Source organism: Acromyrmex echinatior, chromosome 1 (assembly GCF_024713525.1).
Source record: "Acromyrmex echinatior isolate Ae372 chromosome 1, ASM2471352v2, whole genome shotgun sequence".
NCBI classification, from domain to species: Eukaryota; Metazoa; Arthropoda; class Insecta; order Hymenoptera; family Formicidae; genus Acromyrmex; species Acromyrmex echinatior.
The window spans coordinates 4,565,247-4,579,189 of record NC_141852.1 but is presented as its reverse complement, the minus strand read 5'-3'; the positions used below and the strand labels follow the sequence as shown (position 1 = coordinate 4,579,189).

General features: G+C 32.0%; 1 protein-coding gene across 3 annotated transcripts in view; it reads right to left on the bottom strand.

Annotated features, from left to right (window-relative positions):
• Positions 1-13,943, bottom strand: part of Fas3 (fasciclin 3) — a 395,855-nt gene that overhangs the window by 197,048 nt on the left and 184,864 nt on the right. The window lies entirely within an intron of this gene.

Sequence of the window (13,943 nt, the reverse complement as noted above, 5' to 3'; positions counted from 1 at the left end):
TCACACTTTTAGATGTAGATACAAGTCGCAATTATGTCCATAAGAATTCATAAACATTTAAATCAATCTTTAAATTATAATCTGTGCTACACTATACTTTCTAAAAAAAATACATAATCTTACACTTTTCTTTTTATTCCTTTATAGTTTCGTAAATTCTACGTGTATGCTTTAAATTAATGTAATGATATTCTAATTTTCATGAAAGAGAAAGAGAGAGAGAGAGAGAGAGAAAGGAATATTAAAACTGTTATTTCATAAATGTTGATTTTCCGTACAATAACGTAGTCCAGTTCGCCTTAAGGGGCATGTTATTGGACTGTTTATCCTCTACACAATACCCTAGCAAGCCCCTGCAATATCCTTTACTATGGCAGTATGCCGGTGACACGTAATAAAGTCCAGCTTGTCTCCGTTTGACGCGCTTGCTGGAGAAGCGCGATCCAACCGGGGACATGAACTTTAGATGCATCGCCATCGCAGCAAAGGTTAACGAGCGTCGAGATGCCACAGTTTGGGTATATTTCGCTCGATTAGGCCTCACACACAGTGGATTTATGAGTGTCCCTAGTGGCTGCCATTCAGGACATCGGATGCAGATAATATCCGTCATTACACAATATTCAACGAAGTTCTTATTACGTAAAGTAAAGTAAATGTTAACATACGTTTTATTTAAAGCAACAATATTACTTATCTGCTCCAATTACCGCCTTTCTCGTTTATATCTGTCTCGATGAGTGGTATATTTATAGATCGATGTCACTTGAATAAATGTTTGCACTTGAATAAACATCGTGATTAAAAAGGCTCTAGAGAAGCGACGCGAAAGTAGCATTCAGGTCGTTGTTATGAATGCTATTACAGGATCAGCGAGTGGCGCTGAAAATTATTCGTTGGAAAATGAATCGCATCCCTTTCAAACGCCCCCCAAAAGCGCCCTTCAAGATCCTGTAAGGATCCCGTCGGTTGGTCACGCGAATGAGGCGGGATATTATTCTGGCCGCGTGCTTCACGGACACGAGCCTTAAGTCGCATTCCGCGCGATACCCCGGGGTGCTTTTGTCAGATGACATGCCGGTGAATAATTCACCCGACCCATGCAACGCGATGACGTTCGCCCCGACGAGAAATCGTGACATCGTAATTCGAGCTCATGTCGGAATCCACCGTCGCCCATATTACGTTTTCAGAGAGAAGGATCGTTTATATTATCAACCCTCTCTATCGCGGAGATGCAGAATGCGGAGCCTTTCGAAAAGCGCGCCTCAATGTTCATCAAGTCGCCATCGTGCATAAAATAAGTATCTTCTTTTTTTTTCCTCTAGCAACTCCGGATCTTATGGCGTGAGTTCGCAAGGCTTGTCACGTCGTGTCGTGTTGTTCTCAGTAGAGTGGTACGCAGGTGTGCCGGAAATAGCGACGATATTGCTCGTTTATATGGCAAACATAATGGAGTATACCATGTCGTGTAAAGGTACTCTTATCTATAACATTATTGACTTCGGCATAGCTCCTTTGTCCTCTCAATCCTTATATAGTTACATAACTTTGTGTTACATTATCTGTACTTCTCGTGGTACTTTGAGAGAATTTTAATTTAATATTCGTTAAAAATTCGGAGTAAAGTCAATTTTTTTTCAAACGTCTCTTTATACATATCATTTTTCCTTAAAGGTCAAATTCTTTTCTCGAAACTTAACTCTACGCTCCATGAGTTTTTTTTATTTCAATAATCACACTAGTTTACAGATTTTGTGTAAGAATATATACCTCGATATATACAGACCGTTTCTAAGTTATTTTTGACGTTGAACCAAAATCTATCGAAATATTTCCATCAAGTCCAGTTTCTAAGAGATGTACAAAAGACATATTTTCCAATATAATAAACTTTTATTGAATTTTTTTTAGGAAACAAATAAAAAATGTTAAGCGTTTAATTTGTATTTTTTTATATGACTTTGAATCAGTTTTACACATTAGAAAGCCTGCAGTTGTAGTCTAGTACGTTTTCGTTCTAATACTCCTTGATAACATTTCCCAATTATTAAAAATCTTGATTATTAAAATTAAATCCTGATAAAAATATGTTCGCCTTGCTCATTACTTGAATTTAAATTATTCAGAAAGAAATGTTACATGTCTTAAAAATTCGATCTGATGAAATTTGATAGCAGATTCAAATTCAGTGCTCCAAAATACGTTTAAAAAAGTTGTTTTTTTGCACTGAAAATTATTGAAAAGGTCTAATTATATAAATTGAGGTAAAATAAATTAATTTTTATATAAAATGAATTCTGTGTGACTGGATATGTACCAGACATTTACACAATATTTATTATTAATCTCAAATGTTTTTTTACAATATTGTAATTTAATTATGTTTAAAGATTACAATTAAATTATAATAGATTATAATTCAATATTTAAAAAAGCATTTGAGATTAATGATAACATAAACAAATAAAAGTTTTTATAAATATCCGGATACATAGATATACATCCGGTCATTGGGGCCTTCATCTTATAATGTGGTAAACAAAAATGACATACAGTTGGCTTAAATAATGGATAGTTCTTGAGCTACGGCACATCAAAAGTGTACAACTTATGTTCAGAGAACACCTTTGATACACCATAGCTCAAGAAATATCCATTATTTGAGGCATATGTATATAACATTTTTTGTTCACCATACTACAACGCATATGAAAATCAACTTATTTCATTACTGATATACGGCAACTGATATTCCATATAATTAATGCGGAGCCTTTTATAAACTAATGTTATTAATGCCTCGACATCTCATTTAAGTCAGTTTCTTCTTAATTAAATTTGAGCAAGTATAAATCTTCAAAGATAACCGGAGGGATTATCTTTATTTGTTTTTATTTCACGTGTCTATGGATACAAGACCGTTCACATTGGATGATATCGCTAGAATCCCAAACTGGATATTGAGGGACATCGATTTTACTGAATATACTGCAAATATGCGATAATATCGAAACTGTTATGCATATTGTTCCGTTTTAAGATAGTGGCTTCATAGCAGAAAATCTCTGTCTCGAATTATCTTCTAAAATGTTATATTTAAGTTGCGTTCTTATCATTTGCGATGCAATGGATGTTGATGGTGCTAGACAACTATGCGGAGCGGAGATAAAACGTTTTATGAAAATATCTACATAACGTTGAGCGAAATACAAGAACGCGGTAAAAAACGACACTTTCTTTCGGATACAATGTATTATTATTGCGAATATAAACCAGTAAATAAAAATATCAGCTTTATTCGTTATTTCTTCTTACGTATTGCAATGCAAGTCGAATAAATTAAAACTGAAAATCGCAATTTAAATAAAATATAAAAAGTTTTTTGTAGTTTCTATAATGTTACAAACTAACCAGTAATAGAACAGCTTTTAAAATGTGTAAGAATAGAAGAATATATATCTATATACATATAGATTTTAAATAAAAAACCACTGTATAGTACCACTTAAACTCGTAAAAAATAAAAGAATAAATTAATTTATTGACATCTTCCTGGATTTCTAAACTTATTTTTATATAGAAAGAAATAATTTTGCAATTGCTTGTTCTGAAAATAAAATTTGTGCTAAAAGAAAGAAAAAGAAGAAAAAACGAATTGATTAAAAAATAGCGAAATAAAAATGTACATTACAATATTTTACCGAATGTTATTTTTCATCTGTAAAGCAATAAGTATATTTTAGTATATCCGGAATAATTTTGGTGAATAAAATACCATCTGTAGACACGATAGAATACTATACATATTTTGTATGGAAGATATTATACCGAACAAATACGGACGCGAGAGGGAATCTGTCGGGAAGAAAACGTAAACATGCAACGTAATATTTTATTGGAAACAATTCTTTTATACGGTAATACGGTCTCTTTAGTAACCTCTTGCTTGGATATTTTAGTATTGATCGGTATTCCCAGGGATCTAGCAACGTGAACGCAATTCAAGTGCTATCCAATGTGCGCCGGTCGAAGAAACAGACGATCGTATTTTCGCGAAACCGGAAAAGCGAGTTTTCTCGTATTCTCTGTCGCAGTCTCTTCGCTTACGTATGCGGCACTGCTGGGAAGTATTAAATCTCAAATATTTAATATTCTCAGATTTTCGTAACCCCGACATTCTCGTGTATTCTGTCACCAATGCGGACCAAAACGCCCACCGCCCTAAAGTGTGAAGTGTGTTACAACTAGTAGAGACATTCTTTGTTCTATGCAGAGACGTGCGATTCGTGCAAACGCGACCGGTTATAATATGTACTTATAATATAAGATACATATTCAAAAAGGAAATACAGATAAAATTTTCGTCAAGATTTTAGGCAACCAAGACAAAATGATTATTTCGTAAATAGGCTATCATTGAAAAAGAGGGAAATGATTATTGATCAAAATAAAATTATTGCTTATTTATTCGTTTATTTTAAAAGTTTTTGTAAAAAAAAATGTATTTTTTACCTCAAACTTGCAGTTTAATCAATTCTTTTTTAGCTTCGATCCTTGAGTATTAAACGAAAAATAATTACTACCACATTATTATTAACTGTGACGTTTTTATTAATACAAGTTGAGATCAAATATCAGAGAAAATATTCATGAGAATATTCATGAGAAAAATAATTATAAAATCATCGTACATGATTCTTTTCTTCTTTTTAACTAGATACAGCAGCAAAAAATAACGTCATATTTTGGCGGAAGCTGCATGAACTAAAAATATTCATCTAAACGACCTCGACTGAAAAATCTAAATATGCCGCTACAGTCAAAGTACTTTTATGACAAAAATATAAAGGCACATGTTCTTTTATATTTTTTTTCTGAACTTTTTAATTTACAGATTTCCCAGATGAATTCTACGTCATCGAAATATATCGAGAAATGTAGAAAATTGACATTAAATTCCAGCGTTATGTTTAATGCTAGCTTTCACTATTCGATATTCTCTCGATATGAAATTGCAATTGTTACGAATGAAAATAAAATATCTCTGAATGTATGTGACGGCGAAGTAATTTTTCATCGGATAATGGAATCGCAGACAGGGAACGTATAAAACGCTCGTCGTGCTCAACAGCTAGCCTGGCTGATTTGACATTAAGTTATTATTTTTAATTCAAAAATAATAAGAATAAAAAGAATTTATCGTCACATATTTTTATCTATTTTTAGCTTTAAACTCGAGAAAATACAACATAGATAAGCACAAAATTTATTTTGTCAGTCTTAGTTCATTTTATATATTGTATTATAATTGCGTTGCAATTGAATTGATTTAAAGAGATTCAAAACTCGTCTGTTTCATCGATCAAACGCAATAACTTTTGTATCAATTCTTCGTATTTATTATTTTTGCGGATTCAGAAAACCTTATTCAGAATTTAAAAATAAACAATAACAATACAGTTCGAACTAAACAAATTTATATGAAAAACAAAAAAAAATTGGAAAATTACAGGCTTCTGGCATTGATTCCTAACAATATAAGCTTTATATCAAAGTTTTATACTTTATACGTAAAAAAACAAGCTTCGTCCGGATTATGTAAAAGAGTAATATTGTGCTTTTTAGAAATGATAAGAGAAAAGATTATGTGAACATATCGTGTCACTTGTGTATACGATGTATTGACATAGTAGTATGTAATGATCTTGTTAAAGTCTGTTTTATAAATCGTATATCTATATATGTGTGTGTGTTGTAAACTGTATGTATGAAAATCGATAAAACAGCAATTATATTCTGTCGGAGTTTGGTATTCAGTTTAGAATGCCCTTAAGTTAACTGTATAATAAATAATAATAAATACACATATAATATAAATATATAATATAAATAATAATAAATATATTTGAATAAAATTAATGATTTATAAACATTTTTAAAGAAAAATTGATTTTATTAGTATAAGCGCACGAATAACAGATAAAATTGTCTCATTATTTACGATTATATCTTTCCGGTACTCAAGTGGTACAAGTGATTATTGCATCCTCGGATAGAACTATCGATTCGATTCCGCAGTCCAACCAGCACGTAGAAACCAATAATTGAAGGAAGTAGTTTGCCTTAACTATTAGCGACCAACGTATCTAACTATCTACGCTAGTGTCCGATAACGAAGACAGGGCTGGACTGTCGTTAGAATTAATATCGTCCGTTCAATTTCGATTTACCTACCTAATACATTTATCCCACTAGATATTAGATTAGGAAAATATCGAGAGGCAGAGAGAGGCAAAATCTTAAACCAATAATTCAAAACAACCGAGGGAATTGCTTGTTTAATAGACCTCTTCGTTGTACTTTACTGATCAGAAAAATAATAAAAAGAAGAATCGTACGAACATCAATTTAAAAAATTGAATATTACGGAAAGAACAATTTTGCTGAAAATAATTTTATTGAAAATTTAAATTATTCGCTAAAATATCCACATTTTTCAGCATTTCTCGTCATTTTTTAAATTAATATTTTATAATTATTTTGATGATTCGACAAAATTATTTTCATACTAGGCAAAATTTTGGATCTTTCATCAAAATCGTTTTTCTCATGTAGAATCAATTTAAAGAAATACCTATAATACACTTGAATTTTCTTATGTTAAATTCCTTCCAATTTCGATCCTCAATTGAAAATAAATTTTATATAGCAATTCAAGAAAGTATGCTCGATTATCGAGCGACATTAGTTCCTCGCTTATCAGTAGTCGCGTAGTGATAAAAGATACCTGCCTCTAGCTGATGGCACATCAGCGTACGGTTTCCATCGTGGAAACTTTAGAAGTGACGGGAAGAATGTTCGCGTCGCGACAACTTTCTATTTAAATTGGATGGGAAATGGAGAGGAAAGTGCAGAACGGTTTGGGACAGGAGGGAGGGAGAGATGTAGGCATCGCTCACGAGGGAACGATTTCAGGGTAGATTTCGTTCGCCTCGTGTTACGACCGGTGTCTCGCGTATCGACGAATGCATCGTTTAACAGAGAGCGCCCACGCACTTCAAAGAGCGTTCAGAAAAAAATGAATTTATGTCTGCCGCGCCGTTTCGAACTGAAGGTTAGCGAGATCGAGGTTATACGCCTCGGGTGTGTGTGATAAATGCGGAGTCTGAAACTCATCCCGCCTATTGCATGCCTCGCACGCGATATAACACCAAGAGAAATGTTTTGTTTCCGTCCGAATGTTCGAAAGATCCGACTATGGATAGAGGAAAAAGGGTAAGAGAGCGTAAAGAGATGAGCCTGTCTCTCTTTCTCGCACGAAACGGTGATAACGTAGAATAATTTCGCGTGAGATATAAGTATCGAGCGATTTCCCTGCCATCAGTTCGAGAAGAAATGCTATTATGAAAATCGAGTAGAGAAACTAAGGATAAATTGGACCGTAAGAGAATCGGAGAAGTGATAAGGCATGTCCTTCGTCGCGTATAACGCTTGTGAGTGCTTAACGATAAAGTTGTCGTTGAAGATTCTCATTTCCTGCTTAGATCATCGTCGAATAGATAGCTCGACTAGAGATAGAGGCGTTTGATTGATGAACGATTCGATCAAGGCGAAGAGATAAATAGCTAACCAAGCATTTTTGCTCAAGATAACAAGGTTTGTAATCTCTATTAATGATATGTTATTAAATTATTAATATGATTGTAGAAATTTCTATAGTATATACAGTAGTGGCCAAAAGATTCCGATCAATATAATTTTGCGATAATCTTTGTCAATTTATTCTTTAGTTTATATTATAATTTAATAAAATAAGTTAAAATTGTTTTCATATAAGATCAATTTAAAAATACGATATTTTAAATATTAGAATATTAAGTTCACTTATATTCATATTAAATCCTATTTGTAAAAATTCTTTATCCAAGCAATACAATAAAGTGACTGAAAATTATTCGGCACATATTTGCTTTATAAATAATTTGATTTACCTTATATTTTAAGTTTAATAAATTATTTTAAACAATTTTCTTGTAAAATCGGATTTTGAAAGTTCAGCAAACTATTGCATAAAAAATTAAATATTACTCAAATTCGATTTATGGAAAATTATATTTTTATTGCAATTTTTGTTGCCTTTCTTTTCTTGATGACAGTAAAAATGTGTTGAACAATTGAGCAATTTCGCACGGTTCTACATATAGGTCTCATTCTAAAAAGAGACATAACTTTGCAACTTCTTCCCGAGATTCTTGAATATTCCAAAATAGAGTATATGCGTGTTATTTTCACGCAGCACGAGATGTTCAGGGGAGATAGTCGAAAATGATTTCAGAATGTTCTACGGTACACTCCAAGTTCAATTTCTGCGAGAGAGGAGACTAAACTCGACGAAAGTTTCAACGAAGCGAGGCGCTTCCCTAGGCTCGCGTTTACGTGACACCCTCACGCGAAGGTGCTTTCAACTCGTTTCGATGAAACTGCCGTTCTATTATTGCTCCATTTGTAGTGCCAGAAAACTCCTGTCCTATTTCATGGAAAAACTTTCGCAAATTATCGAGACGCGCCACTGCTACGATGGCAAGTGAAGTCTGCTTTGTCGTGCCTACAATTTATGCATCTCTATCTGTTGTATTCACAATTTCCTTCAAGTATATCTCTTTTTATTCGCTAAATCTCTGAAGCTGACAATATTTGCACTGCTGAATTTGTGAGACTCATTTAATTTATGTTGATTACAAAGTACCAATTAATTTCACGACTCAAAATGATATAACTCATATAAAAATGAATACTAATAATAAGATTAGAATGAAAATGCTATATTTTCAAAACAAATTAAATACAAAGTCGTGGCTTATTTCGAGCTTATAATTAGACTGACTTTAAATTAATACAATTAACATAACAATACTAATTGTACTATATAAATACTATATAATAATCTAAATACATTATTTTATTAATTGTATTTAGATCATTAGATAGTATTTACATTGTAATCTTTTTATTAATATTCAATTTTATACGAGTTATATCATTTTGAGTCCTTTTTAACTAATAATAAGTTTATTCTATAATATATAATTAAACTTTATTTTATAGAGAAAATTTTATATTTAAAATTACTATAATGTTGTAGAAGCTGATAATTATAAGTCTGTTGAGTGGTACGAGATTATTGTCGTGCACGATACGATTCTTCTCGCCAAAGGGGTCGGACACTTCAAAGATTAGAGTCTTAAATAATGGTCATATATCATCGGATTTTCGATAGCAAACAATTTATATGCTTCGCGGACATGAGATCGGACTTTGACGCTGTGATCTAACGATAATTATCTCAGCAACTAGCGTGGACAAACGTGACACCACCGTGATGAAGATCAAGCGGATCGCGGCGTCTGTAATCCTTTTATCGCGTTTATCACGAGTTGCCGATCCACCGTCGCTTCTGATTGGTCGAGATCCACCAATCGTAGATGACTACGAGGAGGATCGGTCACACAAAATTTCGAGAAGTCAGTCTTTCGAGAGAACACGAAGAAGTAGTAACTCTGTCGATCGAACGCGAGTCCGTAAGTTTTAAGGTGCTGAAGTTATTTTCAGTCCGATCTTAGTGTTCGCAAGTATATCCTTGCGACTCAGGATTTTTCCCTAGGCGTCGTCGCGAGGTTATCGTGAACCAGGGCTTCAACCCCCAGGCGTATGCGCGAAAATGTCCGACTAGGCGACTCAGGGTGACAGCCTCTAGGCGCATTCGAAATAATATTAACAATAATCAAGTGATAAGTAACTGAGAAACTGTACGATAAACAGAACAGTGTACATAGACAATAAGACAATAAACAATTCTTTTTCAAATTGAAACTACAGTGATATTAAGGTTATTGCATTGACGTGAACAAAGTCTAAATGCTACAGCTATTTTTTTAAAAACAATAATGCAACGTAATTTTTACATTTTTTCATAGTAAAAATTTTTTATTACAAAATTAAAACTTGTTGAATAAAAATTAGTATGGTAAAGATAAATCAAAAATATATACCTAGCAAATTTTGTTTGTGTATCATAATAAAAATTAACTGTTTTCATGTTAGAATATGACTTAAGCACTTGCTTTTAACAAAAATTACTTTATTTATATAATAAAAATTAGTATTAGTAAAAGTTATGTCGGAATCATGTTGTGATGGTCCATCGAAAATGCAAGACATAATAAAGTATAATTTAAAATTATATTAAAACTTAATATTAATTTACTCCGTGTATAAAACTGTGTTAAACTTAATTTTCTCCATGTATAAAATTAAGCAAAGAGATTCATATTTTGTCAAAGTGACTCTTGTGTTTGTAGTGTTTAATATTAAATTTATTGTAATAGCAATAATTCAAATTTGCAGATATAATAAAGAATATAATTGAGTGGGTGGTAAGTCTAACCATAGATCCACTGTCAACTGAAGGTTAATGCCACGTATTTAAATTAATATGTAGATTAAATTAATTCTCTAATTGCTCTTCATCTTTTTTTAATTCTTAAAACTAAAAGAAAATAATAAGTTAGTTCAAACAAAATTAAATTACATTAATGGAAACGGATATAAATGTGTCATGTCACACATGTACTAAGCAACAGAATCTTTTATTTCTAATATTGCACAGCTTCTTCACATTCAAATATATATTTGGAAGAAAATTGTAATTTTAACTGTTTGAAGGTATTTAACACGCAGAAACGGTGATTTATCTTGGATATTCACGGAGATTTCTAGCGTCGATTGTAATAAGAGCTGCTTCGAGCTCTTTGTGCTCTTTGGAATCGTTCTGCCTCGCCAGAAAAGAAACCCATCGCGATGACATCAAGGATACGCTCTTTACGTACCCCCTTCCGTACAACCTGAATCGGGAGTCTTTTTCGCGCTCAGTCGGGGAACCGTCTCATTTCCGGTCGCCTGATCCCTTCGCTTTGCGCCCGAATGACATGTAAAGAATGAAATCCACAAGAGAATCTTAAACCGGCACCATGGCAACGCATCGCTATTTCGGCACGGTCGGCTAGTTTCCAAAGTTTTTGCGCTCGAGATCACGACGAGCAAGTTTTGCTATATAGGAAACGAAATCGAGCTTATCCCGCGATAAAAGAGAGATCGTAAGGCGCACATAAGATTTCCATATGCTGTTACATCGAGTGGACAGAAACGGAATGCAGTCCTTAACAAATAGCGAAATATACAAAAAATGCAATTGAATTGTTTATGTAAAAATACAAGATGTTCTAGAAATCGTGATAATACAACCCGGAAAAAGACAATTCCTCATGTAAAAGTAAGGCAAAAATATAAAATAAAATGTTTTCGTATAATAGAGCTCTGTTTAAAAAAAAAGTTTGAATATTCAATGTACTTGATTAGTCACAATCTATTTGTTTGACTCTGATTATTCATCGTTATATATATAATTATATATATAAATATATATATATAAATATACACAATATATCAATTTGAATTTGGTGTAGATAAGTAAATGCAACAAACTCCAATATTTATTTTATTAATTGAAAAAGTTCATAGTGTTTATTTAAAAATTTTATTCGATGTTTTCGATTTACTTTTATATGAGGTATTATCTCCTTCCTAGTTGTATATATGGAACTACAATTTTCGAAACATGTATAAAACATGTCACACTAAATTAAGACAAAATAATTTTAATTTTAGCGAATAAACTATCAAGTATTATAGATCATTCTAAGTACAAGTTTATTATAATAAAGTAAATAAAGATTATAACAAATATTATAAATGATACCCATTTAAATTAAATCAGCTTCTTATTCGCGATATGTGCGACACAAATTCAAAGACAAGACTCAATGTAGTCGAAATTTGCGTTAAAATATTGAACAAAATGACATTAAACTCTCATTCTCTCTATCCATTTATTCTGATCTGGTAACTACTCACCGCGACGTCTTTCAGCCCCTAAATCGTGATATACATGCAAATTTTCCGTAGCAAGGTCTACGAAACGGAACTTTGACCGCCATTACGACGTCGGATATTGAATATCGTAATGCAGTACCTCCGTTCTGCTCGGTCGTATACCAAGAAGGAATCGAGCTACGCCCACACAGAATTTCTGGAGAAACTTTACGTTCTTATAACGGGTGTCTTGGACATATCATGGAAAATTTAAAGAATAAAAGTATATATATATATATATATATATAAACAGAGTATAATTCATAATTTTTAAAAACTGTCAAAAATATATTCTAACATATAAAACCTGAAAAAATTATTCTACACAATATATAATATATTATTGGATTATTATTCCCAGATTTGTTTAAACTGCACCGTGCCGTTTGGAAATAATAAAATTACTAAAGAAAATAATTTCCTATTATGAATATTGATCATCCGGTTCAAATAAATTGTTTTAACTATATAAAGTGGAATAGTTTAGCAGCCATCGCAGAGGTTTCAACGTATACCCTATGCATTGCTATAAGCGATATATTCATTTCATGGAGTCTACAGCAGCACGTATATATATCGTTGTTGACCTTTCTGCATCCATACGCTATAAATTCAGAAACAAATTTTTGCAGGACATCTCGATTGAATTCCTGTATGTATCGTGTGTCAACAGTTTCATAACCGAGACCAAAAAGTGGATAGAATGATTTCACAATGATTATTAAATTTGATCTATTAATCCATACAAAACGATGATTTCGTCCCTGATCTCTGGTTCCGAAATTATGCGCACAATAGCGATGACGCCCGTTTGTCCTTCTACCGTCGTTACATAACTCCATAACTACAGCGCCGGCTGTAAATTTGAACTGTCTTGGGCACGAATAGTTAGAGATCTACACCGGCGTCTTGCTGCTGAAATCGTCGAATGGTCCGACCATTGTTACCAAACGATAAATCCGTTTATCAAATCTACGTTTAAAATAAAATTAAATTTCGATTGAATTTTGTTATGTAGAGCATTGTGTATATCCTGTCAGTCAGACATATGAAAAACACCTACAATAACAAAAAAATTTGAGTGAGAAACAAATTTATTAAAAGTTATAGATTAATATAGACGACAAGAGATTTAATTGGCTATAACCAATGTATGAGTGGTTTCTGCAAAAATAAAAATCATACTATTTTCTTCTTGACATTTTGGCATAGATATGACAACTTTTTAAAAGGATAAAACATATTTTACAAATAATACATTTCTTTCATAAAATAACTTTTAATTGTATACAATAAATTGAATCGCAGAATACAATAAATATTTTGTATGTAAAGATAAAAGATAGATCAATATTCAATTATATCTGTGTTGTAATATATCTGCAAAAACCGGAAATATCGAGAAGAGAAAGGTAATAGAGGAGGATAATGTAACAGTAGTGTTACAGATTTAAAGTTTTTAGTTAATACAAATGAAATAATACCAATTAATTTTTAACATTCAATTAATTTTTTAACAGAATGGAAAAGTTCTTATAGTAATGTTGAAACAATATCATTTTGAGACAAAAAATATATTGAAATAATGAGTTATAATAAATTGCACTCCAAGAAAAGTATAAGATTTTGAGGATAGACTGTCTAAAGATTGAAAATTAAATAACTGTTAAAAATAAACAAAAAATTTTCTTAAATGTATGGCTACATTTCTGACTATATTCCTCAATAAAATCTAATTCTCTTTTAACTATTTTACAATAGTCTTTTTAATACAACAGTCGAGAGAGAATTAGACTTTATTGAGACATACGAACAGAAATACACCACACATTTTTAAGAAAAATTTTCTTACTCATTTTATAATATACTTAAGTATCGCTTGCCGCTATTGTATGTACCATAGAGATGTACTTATAGAGATAAGATCTTTCTGTGCATTATTTAATATTATG